The sequence below is a fragment of the Crinia signifera genome, chromosome 2, assembly GCF_055691185.1.
Source record: "Crinia signifera chromosome 2, ASM5569118v1, whole genome shotgun sequence".
Lineage (NCBI taxonomy): Eukaryota > Metazoa > Chordata > Amphibia > Anura > Myobatrachidae > Crinia > Crinia signifera.
Window position 1 is genome coordinate 146162050 of NC_139218.1, and position 9497 is coordinate 146171546.

Below are 9497 nucleotides of genomic sequence, written 5' to 3' on the forward strand. Positions count from 1 at the left end.
TCCGTGGGTCTGTCTGTGATGTCATAAAGGGCCTGCTGATCAATGGCCAGCTCTCTGATTGGCTGCTGTGTTTGATTGACAGATTGAATCTGGCAGCTGATTGGCTGTCTACCCTAAAGTGCATTACACACCCCTGATGGTACCACTGGCTAAGACTCCACCTCAGCTCATTGATTAATTATAAATTTAGAACAAATGATGGATGAAAGCAGGCAGGCCGGCCATTTTTTTCACGCTCATTGGACTTGTTTAATGCAATGCACCTTTGTATATTCACATGCATTCGCTTCATGCTGTAACCACTGTGCATAAAAATTTGGAAACATGGCATACAGTGTATCATTTGCTGTCTAAGTCATGTTTCCCATATTTTCCATTGCAAGATACAAGCCGGTTTGAGTGTTTGGGGCACATTTTAGCTAAAATCATCCTACGGGGCCTAACTGCTTATGCCAAAGCCTGCCTATTTTGAATGGCGTAGTGGTCAATGCAACCTCCAAAAAAATCAGGACTTACTACCCCAATAACCTGCTAACTCACCCCTGAAATACTTACTTATTCACACTATTTTGTTCATTTGACTTGTTTCTAATTTGAAATGCCCATTTTTGTGGGGCCAGAAAGGTGCGTCTTTAAAAGGCGATTTCTACGATACCCCACTTTTGCGCGTCGGACCGCGACTTTTTCCGGAAACGCTGAAAAACCGCAATTTTCAGGAGAAACGAGACGTACATCCTCCCCCTCTGCCGCCCACCCACCCAACTGACAGCCAGCCAGCAGACAAGCACAGAGAGTTCCGTGGGTCTGTCTGTGATGTCATAAAGGGCCTGCTGATCAATGGCCAGCTCTCTGATTGGCTGCTGTGTTTGATTGACAGATTGAATCTGGCAGCTGATTGGCTGTCTACCCTAAAGTGCATTACACACCCCTGATGGTACCACTGGCTAAGACTCCACCTCAGCTCATTGATTAATTATAAATTTAGAACAAATGATGGATGAAAGCAGGCAGGCCGGCCATTTTTTTCACGCTCATTGGACTTGTTTAATGCAATGCACCTTTGTATATTCACATGCATTCGCTTCATGCTGTAACCACTGTGCATAAAAATTTGGAAACATGGCATACAGTGTATCATTTGCTGTCTAAGTCATGTTTCCCATATTTTCCATTGCAAGATACAAGCCGGTTTGAGTGTTTGGGGCACATTTTAGCTAAAATCATCCTACGGGGCCTAACTGCTTATGCTAAAGCCTGCCTATTTTGAATGGCGTAGTGGTCACTGCAACCTCCAAAAAAATCAGGACTTACTACCCCAATAACCTGCTAACTCACCCCTGAAATACTTACTTATTCACACTATTTTGTTCATTTGACTTGTTTCTAATTTGAAATGCCCATTTTTGTGGGGCCAGAAAGGTGCGTCTTTAAACGGCGATTTCTACGATACCCCACTTTTGCGCGTCGGACCGCGACTTTTTCCGGAAACGCAGAAAAACCGCAATTTTCAGGAGAAACGAGACGTACATCCTCCCCCTCTGCCGCCCACCCACCCAACTGACAGCCAGCCAGCAGACAAGCACAGAGAGTTCCGTGGGTCTGTCTGTGATGTCATAAAGGGCCTGCTGATCAATGGCCAGCTCTCTGATTGGCTGCTGTGTTTGATTGACAGATTGAATCTGGCAGCTGATTGGCTGTCTACCCTAAAGTGCATTACACACCCCTGATGGTACCACTGGCTAAGACTCCACCTCAGCTCATTGATTAATTATAAATTTAGAACAAATGATGGATGAAAGCAGGCAGGCCGGCCATTTTTTTCACGCTCATTGGACTTGTTTAATGCAATGCACCTGTGTATATTCACATGCATTCACTTCATGCTGTAACCACTGTGCATAAAAATTTGGAAACATGGCATACAGTGTATCATTTGCTGTCTAAGTCATGTTTCCCATATTTTCCATTGCAAGATACAAGCCGGTTTGAGTGTTTGGGGCACATTTTAGCTAAAATCATCCTACGGGGCCTAACTGCTTATGCTAAAGCCTGCCTATTTTGAATGGCGTAGTGGTCACTGCAACCTCCAAAAAAATCAGGACTTACTACCCCAATAACCTGCTAACTCACCCCTGAAATACTTACTTATTCACACTATTTTGTTCATTTGACTTGTTTCTAATTTGAAATGCCCATTTTTGTGGGGCCAGAAAGGTGCGTCTTTAAAAGGCGATTTCTACGATACCCCACTTTTGCGCGTCGGACCGCGACTTTTTCCGGAAACGCTGAAAAACCGTAATTTTCAGGAGAAACGAGACGTACATCCTCCCCCTCTGCCGCCCACCCACCCAACTGACAGCCAGCCAGCAGACAAGCACAGAGAGTTCCGTGGGTCTGTCTGTGATGTCATAAAGGGCCTGCTGATCAATGGCCAGCTCTCTGATTGGCTGCTGTGTTTGATTGACAGATTGAATCTGGCAGCTGATTGGCTGTCTACCCTAAAGTGCATTACACACCCCTGATGGTACCACTGGCTAAGACTCCACCTCAGCTCATTGATTAATTATAAATTTAGAACAAATGATGGATGAAAGCAGGCAGGCCGGCCATTTTTTTCACGCTCATTGGACTTGTTTAATGCAATGCACCTGTGTATATTCACATGCATTCACTTCATGCTGTAACCACTGTGCATAAAAATTTGGAAACATGGCATACAGTGTATCATTTGCTGTCTAAGTCATGTTTCCCATATTTTCCATTGCAAGATACAAGCCGGTTTGAGTGTTTGGGGCACATTTTAGCTAAAATCATCCTACGGGGCCTAAAAGCTTATGCTAAAGCCTGCCTATTTTGAATGGCGTAGTGGTCACTGCAACCTCCAAAAAAATCAGGACTTACTACCCCAATAACCTGCTAACTCACCCCTGAAATACTTACTTATTCACAATATTTTGTTCATTTGACTTGTTTCTAATTTGAAATGCCCATTTTTGTGGGGCCAGAAAGGTGCGTCTTTAAAAGGCGATTTCTACGATACCCCACTTTTGCGCGTCGGACCGCGACTTTTTCCGGAAATGCCGAAAAACCGCAATTTTCAGGAGAAACGAGACGTACATCCACCCCCTCTGCCGCCCACCCACCCAACTGACAGCCAGCCAGCAGACAAGCACAGAGAGTTCCGTGGGTCTGTCTGTGATGTCATAAAGGGCCTGCTGATCAATGGCCAGCTCTCTGATTGGCTGCTGTGTTTGATTGACAGATTGAATCTGGCAGCTGATTGGCTGTCTACCCTAAAGTGCATTACACACCCCTGATGGTACCACTGGCTAAGACTCCACCTCAGCTCATTGATTAATTATAAATTTAGAACAAATGATGGATGAAAGCAGGCAGGCCGGCCATTTTTTTCACGCTCATTGGACTTGTTTAATGCAATGCACCTGTGTATATTCACATGCATTCGCTTCATGCTGTAACCACTGTGCATAAAAATTTGGAAACATGGCATACAGTGTATCATTTGCTGTCTAAGTCATGTTTCCCATATTTTCCATTGCAAGATACAAGCCGGTTTGAGTGTTTGGGGCACATTTTAGCTAAAATCATCCTACGGGGCCTAACTGCTTATGCTAAAGCCTGCCTATTTTGAATGGCGTAGTGGTCACTGCAACCTCCAAAAAAATCAGGACTTACTACCCCAATAACCTGCTAACTCACCCCTGAAATACTTACTTATTCACACTATTTTGTTCATTTGACTTGTTTCTAATTTGAAATGCCCATTTTTGTGGGGCCAGAAAGGTGCGTCTTTAAAAGGCGATTTCTACGATACCCCACTTTTGCGCGTCGGACCGCGACTTTTTCCGGAAACGCCGAAAAACCGCAATTTTCAGGAGAAACGAGACGTACATCCTCCCCCTCTGCCGCCCACCCACCCAACTGACAGCCAGCCAGCAGACAAGCACAGAGAGTTCCGTGGGTCTGTCTGTGATGTCATAAAGGGCCTGCTGATCAATGGCCAGCTCTCTGATTGGCTGCTGTGTTTGATTGACAGATTGAATCTGGCAGCTGATTGGCTGTCTACCCTAAAGTGCATTACACACCCCTGATGGTACCACTGGCTAAGACTCCACCTCAGCTCATTGATTAATTATAAATTTAGAACAAATGATGGATGAAAGCAGGCAGGCCGGCCATTTTTTTCACGCTCATTGGACTTGTTTAATGCAATGCACCTGTGTATATTCACATGCATTCACTTCATGCTGTAACCACTGTGCATAAAAATTTGGAAACATGGCATACAGTGTATCATTTGCTGTCTAAGTCATGTTTCCCATATTTTCCATTGCAAGATACAAGCCGATTTGAGTGTTTGGGGCACATTTTAGCTAAAATCATCCTACGGGGCCTAAATGCTTATGCTAAAGCCTGCCTATTTTGAATGGCGTAGTGGTCACTGCAACCTCCAAAAAAATCAGGACTTACTACCCCAATAACCTGCTAACTCACCCCTGAAATACTTACTTATTCACACTATTTTGTTCATTTGACTTGTTTCTAATTTGAAATGCCCATTTTTGTGGTGCCAGGAAGGTGCGTCTTTAAAAGGCGATTTCTACGATACCCCACTTTTGCGCGTCGGACCGCGACTTTTTCCGGAAACGCTGAAAAACCGCAATTTTCAGGAGAAACGAGACGTACATCCTCCCCCTCTGCCGCCCACCCACCCAACTGACAGCCAGCCAGCAGACAAGCACAGAGAGTTCCGTGGGTCTGTCTGTGATGTCATAAAGGGCCTGCTGATCAATGGCCAGCTCTCTGATTGGCTGCTGTGTTTGATTGACAGATTGAATCTGGCAGCTGATTGGCTGTCTACCCTAAAGTGCATTACACACCCCTGATGGTACCACTGGCTAAGACTCCACCTCAGCTCATTGATTAATTATAAATTTAGAACAAATGATGGATGAAAGCAGGCAGGCCGGCCATTTTTTTCACGCTCATTGGACTTGTTTAATGCAATGCACCTTTGTATATTCACATGCATTCGCTTCATGCTGTAACCACTGTGCATAAAAATTTGGAAACATGGCATACAGTGTATCATTTGCTGTTTAAGTCATGTTTCCCATATTTTCCATTGCAAGATACAAGCCGGTTTGAGTGTTTGGGGCACATTTTAGCTAAAATCATCCTACGGGGCCTAAATGCTTATGCTAAAGCCTGCCTATTTTGAATGGCGTAGTGGTCACTGCAACCTCCAAAAAAATCAGGACTTACTACCCCAATAACCTGCTAACTCACCCCTGAAATACTTACTTATTCACACTATTTTGTTCATTTGACTTGTTTCTAATTTGAAATGCCCATTTTTGTGGTGCCAGGAAGGTGCGTCTTTAAAAGGCGATTTCTACGATACCCCACTTTTGCGCGTCGGACCGCGACTTTTTCCGGAAACGCTGAAAAACCGCAATTTTCAGGAGAAACGAGACGTACATCCTCCCCCTCTGCCGCCCACCCACCCAACTGACAGCCAGCCAGCAGACAAGCACAGAGAGTTCCGTGGGTCTGTCTGTGATGTCATAAAGGGCCTGCTGATCAATGGCCAGCTCTCTGATTGGCTGCTGTGTTTGATTGACAGATTGAATCTGGCAGCTGATTGGCTGTCTACCCTAAAGTGCATTACACACCCCTGATGGTACCACTGGCTAAGACTCCACCTCAGCTCATTGATTAATTATAAATTTAGAACAAATGATGGATGAAAGCAGGCAGGCCGGCCATTTTTTTCACGCTCATTGGACTTGTTTAATGCAATGCACCTTTGTATATTCACATGCATTCGCTTCATGCTGTAACCACTGTGCATAAAAATTTGGAAACATGGCATACAGTGTATCATTTGCTGTTTAAGTCATGTTTCCCATATTTTCCATTGCAAGATACAAGCCGGTTTGAGTGTTTGGGGCACATTTTAGCTAAAATCATCCTACGGGGCCTAACTGCTTATGCCAAAGCCTGCCTATTTTGAATGGCGTAGTGGTCAATGCAACCTCCAAAAAAATCAGGACTTACTACCCCAATAACCTGCTAACTCACCCCTGAAATACTTACTTATTCACACTATTTTGTTCATTTGACTTGTTTCTAATTTGAAATGCCCATTTTTGTGGGGCCAGAAAGGTGCGTCTTTAAAAGGCGATTTCTACGATACCCCACTTTTGCGCGTTGGACCGCGACTTTTTCCGGAAACGCCGAAAAACCGCAATTTTCAGGAGAAACGAGACGTACATCCTCCCCCTCTGCCGCCCACCCACCCAACTGACAGCCAGCCAGCAGACAAGCACAGAGAGTTCCGTGGGTCTGTCTGTGATGTCATAAAGGGCCTGCTGATCAATGGCCAGCTCTCTGATTGGCTGCTGTGTTTGATTGACAGATTGAATCTGGCAGCTGATTGGCTGTCTACCCTAAAGTGCATTACACACCCCTGATGGTACCACTGGCTAAGACTCCACCTCAGCTCATTGATTAATTATAAATTTAGAACAAATGATGGATGAAAGCAGGCAGGCCGGCCATTTTTTTCACGCTCATTGGACTTGTTTAATGCAATGCACCTGTGTATATTCACATGCATTCACTTCATGCTGTAACCACTGTGCATAAAAATTTGGAAACATGGCATACAGTGTATCATTTGCTGTCTAAGTCATGTTTCCCATATTTTCCATTGCAAGATACAAGCCGGTTTGAGTGTTTGGGGCACATTTTAGCTAAAATCATCCTACGGGGCCTAAATGCTTATGCTAAAGCCTGCCTATTTTGAATGGCGTAGTGGTCACTGCAACCTCCAAAAAAATCAGGACTTACTACCCCAATAACCTGCTAACTCACCCCTGAAATACTTACTTATTCACACTATTTTGTTCATTTGACTTGTTTCTAATTTGAAATGCCCATTTTTGTGGGGCCAGAAAGGTGCGTCTTTAAAAGGCGATTTCTACGATACCCCACTTTTGCGCGTCGGACCGCGACTTTTTCCGGAAACGCTGAAAAACCGCAATTTTCAGGAGAAACGAGACGTACATCCTCCCCCTCTGCCGCCCACCCACCCAACTGACAGCCAGCCAGCAGACAAGCACAGAGAGTTCCGTGGGTCTGTCTGTGATGTCATAAAGGGCCTGCTGATCAATGGCCAGCTCTCTGATTGGCTGCTGTGTTTGATTGACAGATTGAATCTGGCAGCTGATTGGCTGTCTACCCTAAAGTGCATTACACACCCCTGATGGTACCACTGGCTAAGACTCCACCTCAGCTCATTGATTAATTATAAATTTAGAACAAATGATGGATGAAAGCAGGCAGGCCGGCCATTTTTTTCACGCTCATTGGACTTGTTTAATGCAATGCACCTTTGTATATTCACATGCATTCGCTTCATGCTGTAACCACTGTGCATAAAAATTTGGAAACATGGCATACAGTGTATCATTTGCTGTCTAAGTCATGTTTCCCATATTTTCCATTGCAAGATACAAGCCGGTTTGAGTGTTTGGGGCACATTTTAGCTAAAATCATCCTACGGGGCCTAACTGCTTATGCCAAAGCCTGCCTATTTTGAATGGCGTAGTGGTCAATGCAACCTCCAAAAAAATCAGGACTTACTACCCCAATAACCTGCTAACTCACCCCTGAAATACTTACTTATTCACACTATTTTGTTCATTTGACTTGTTTCTAATTTGAAATGCCCATTTTTGTGGGGCCAGAAAGGTGCGTCTTTAACCCCTTCATGACAGAGCCAGTTTGTGCCTTCATGACAGAGCCCTTTTTTTCAAATCTGACATGTCTCACTTAAGTGGGGATAACTTTTTTTTGCTTTTACTTATCCTAGTGATTTTGAGATTGTTTTCTCGTGACACATTGTACTTCAAGTTAGTGGTAAATTTGGGTCGATACAGTCTGTGTTTTTTTGTGAAAAATACCAAAATATCGTGAAAAAATGGAAAATTTAGCAATATGCAAAATGTTAAATTTTCTGCTTGTGAGACAAATAATCATACCACTCAAAATAGTTAATAACTAACATAGACCATATGTCTACTTTATGTTTCCATCATTATTTCAACTTCCTTTTAATTTTTTTGGACACTAGGAGGCTTACAATATGAATAGCAAATTCTCAAATTTTCAAGAAAATTTCAAACACTGATTTTTTTAGGGACCAGTTCAGTTCTGATGTGACTTTGAGGGACTTGTATGTGAGACACCCCCATAAATGATGCCATTTCAAAAACTGCACCCCTCACAGTATTCAAAACAGCATTTTGGAAGTTTGTTAACCCTTTAGGTGTTTCACAGGAATTAAAACAAAGTGTAGGTGAAATTTCAAAATTTCTTTTTTTTTGCAGAGTTTCAATTTTAATACATTTTTCTAACGAATACAGTAGATTTTACTAGAGAAATGTGACTAAAAATTGATTCCCCCAATTCCTTTGTTTTCAAAAATATCCTATATGTGGCCCTAGTGTGCACGTTGACCAAACCACAGGCTTCATAATAGAAGGAGCACCTACTTGATTTTGGAGCCTCCTTTTTATGAGATTTTTTTTTAGGCACCATGTAGGTTTCTAGGCACCATAAGTGCTAAAAGTTAGGAACCTCCCCCACAAGTCACCACATTTTGCAATCTACACCCCTCAGGGAATTCATCTAGGGGTATAGTGTACATTTCAAACCCCCAGGGGTTTCACCAATTTTGGTACAACTGGGATGTGAAAATGGAAAATTACATTTTTTTACACAAACATGCAGTTCTGGCTCAAAATTTTTCATTTTCACAAGGAATGAAGGAGACAAAGCACCCCAAAATCTGTGCCCCAATTTCTCCCGAGTACGGCAATGCCTCACATGTGACCAAAAAATACCAGTTGGGTGCATGGCAGGACTCAGAAGGGAAGGAGTGTTTTTTGGATTTTGCAGCACAGATTTTGGTGGAATGAATGGTGGGTGCTATGTTGCACCAATACAGTGGAACCCCCCCACAAGTCACCCCATTTTGCAAAGTACACCCCTCAGGGAATTCATCTAGGGGTATAGTGTACATTTCAAACCCCCAGGGGTTTCACCAATTTTGATACAACTGGGCAGTGAAAATGAAAAATTACATTTTTTTACACAAAAATGCAGTTCTGGCTCAAAATTTTTCATTTTCACAAGGAATGAAGGAGACAAAGCACCCCAAAGTCTGTGCCCCAATTTCTCCCGAGTACGGCAATGCCTCACATGTGACCAAAAAATACAAGTTGGGCGCATGGCAGGACTCAGAAGGGAAGGAGTGATTTTTGGATTTTGCAGCACAGATTTTGGTGGAATGAATGGTGGGTGCTATGTTGCATTAGCAAGACTCCCAAAGCACCAATACAGTGGAACCCCCCCACAAGTGACCCAATTTTGCAAACTACACCCCTCAGGGAATTCATCTAGGGGTA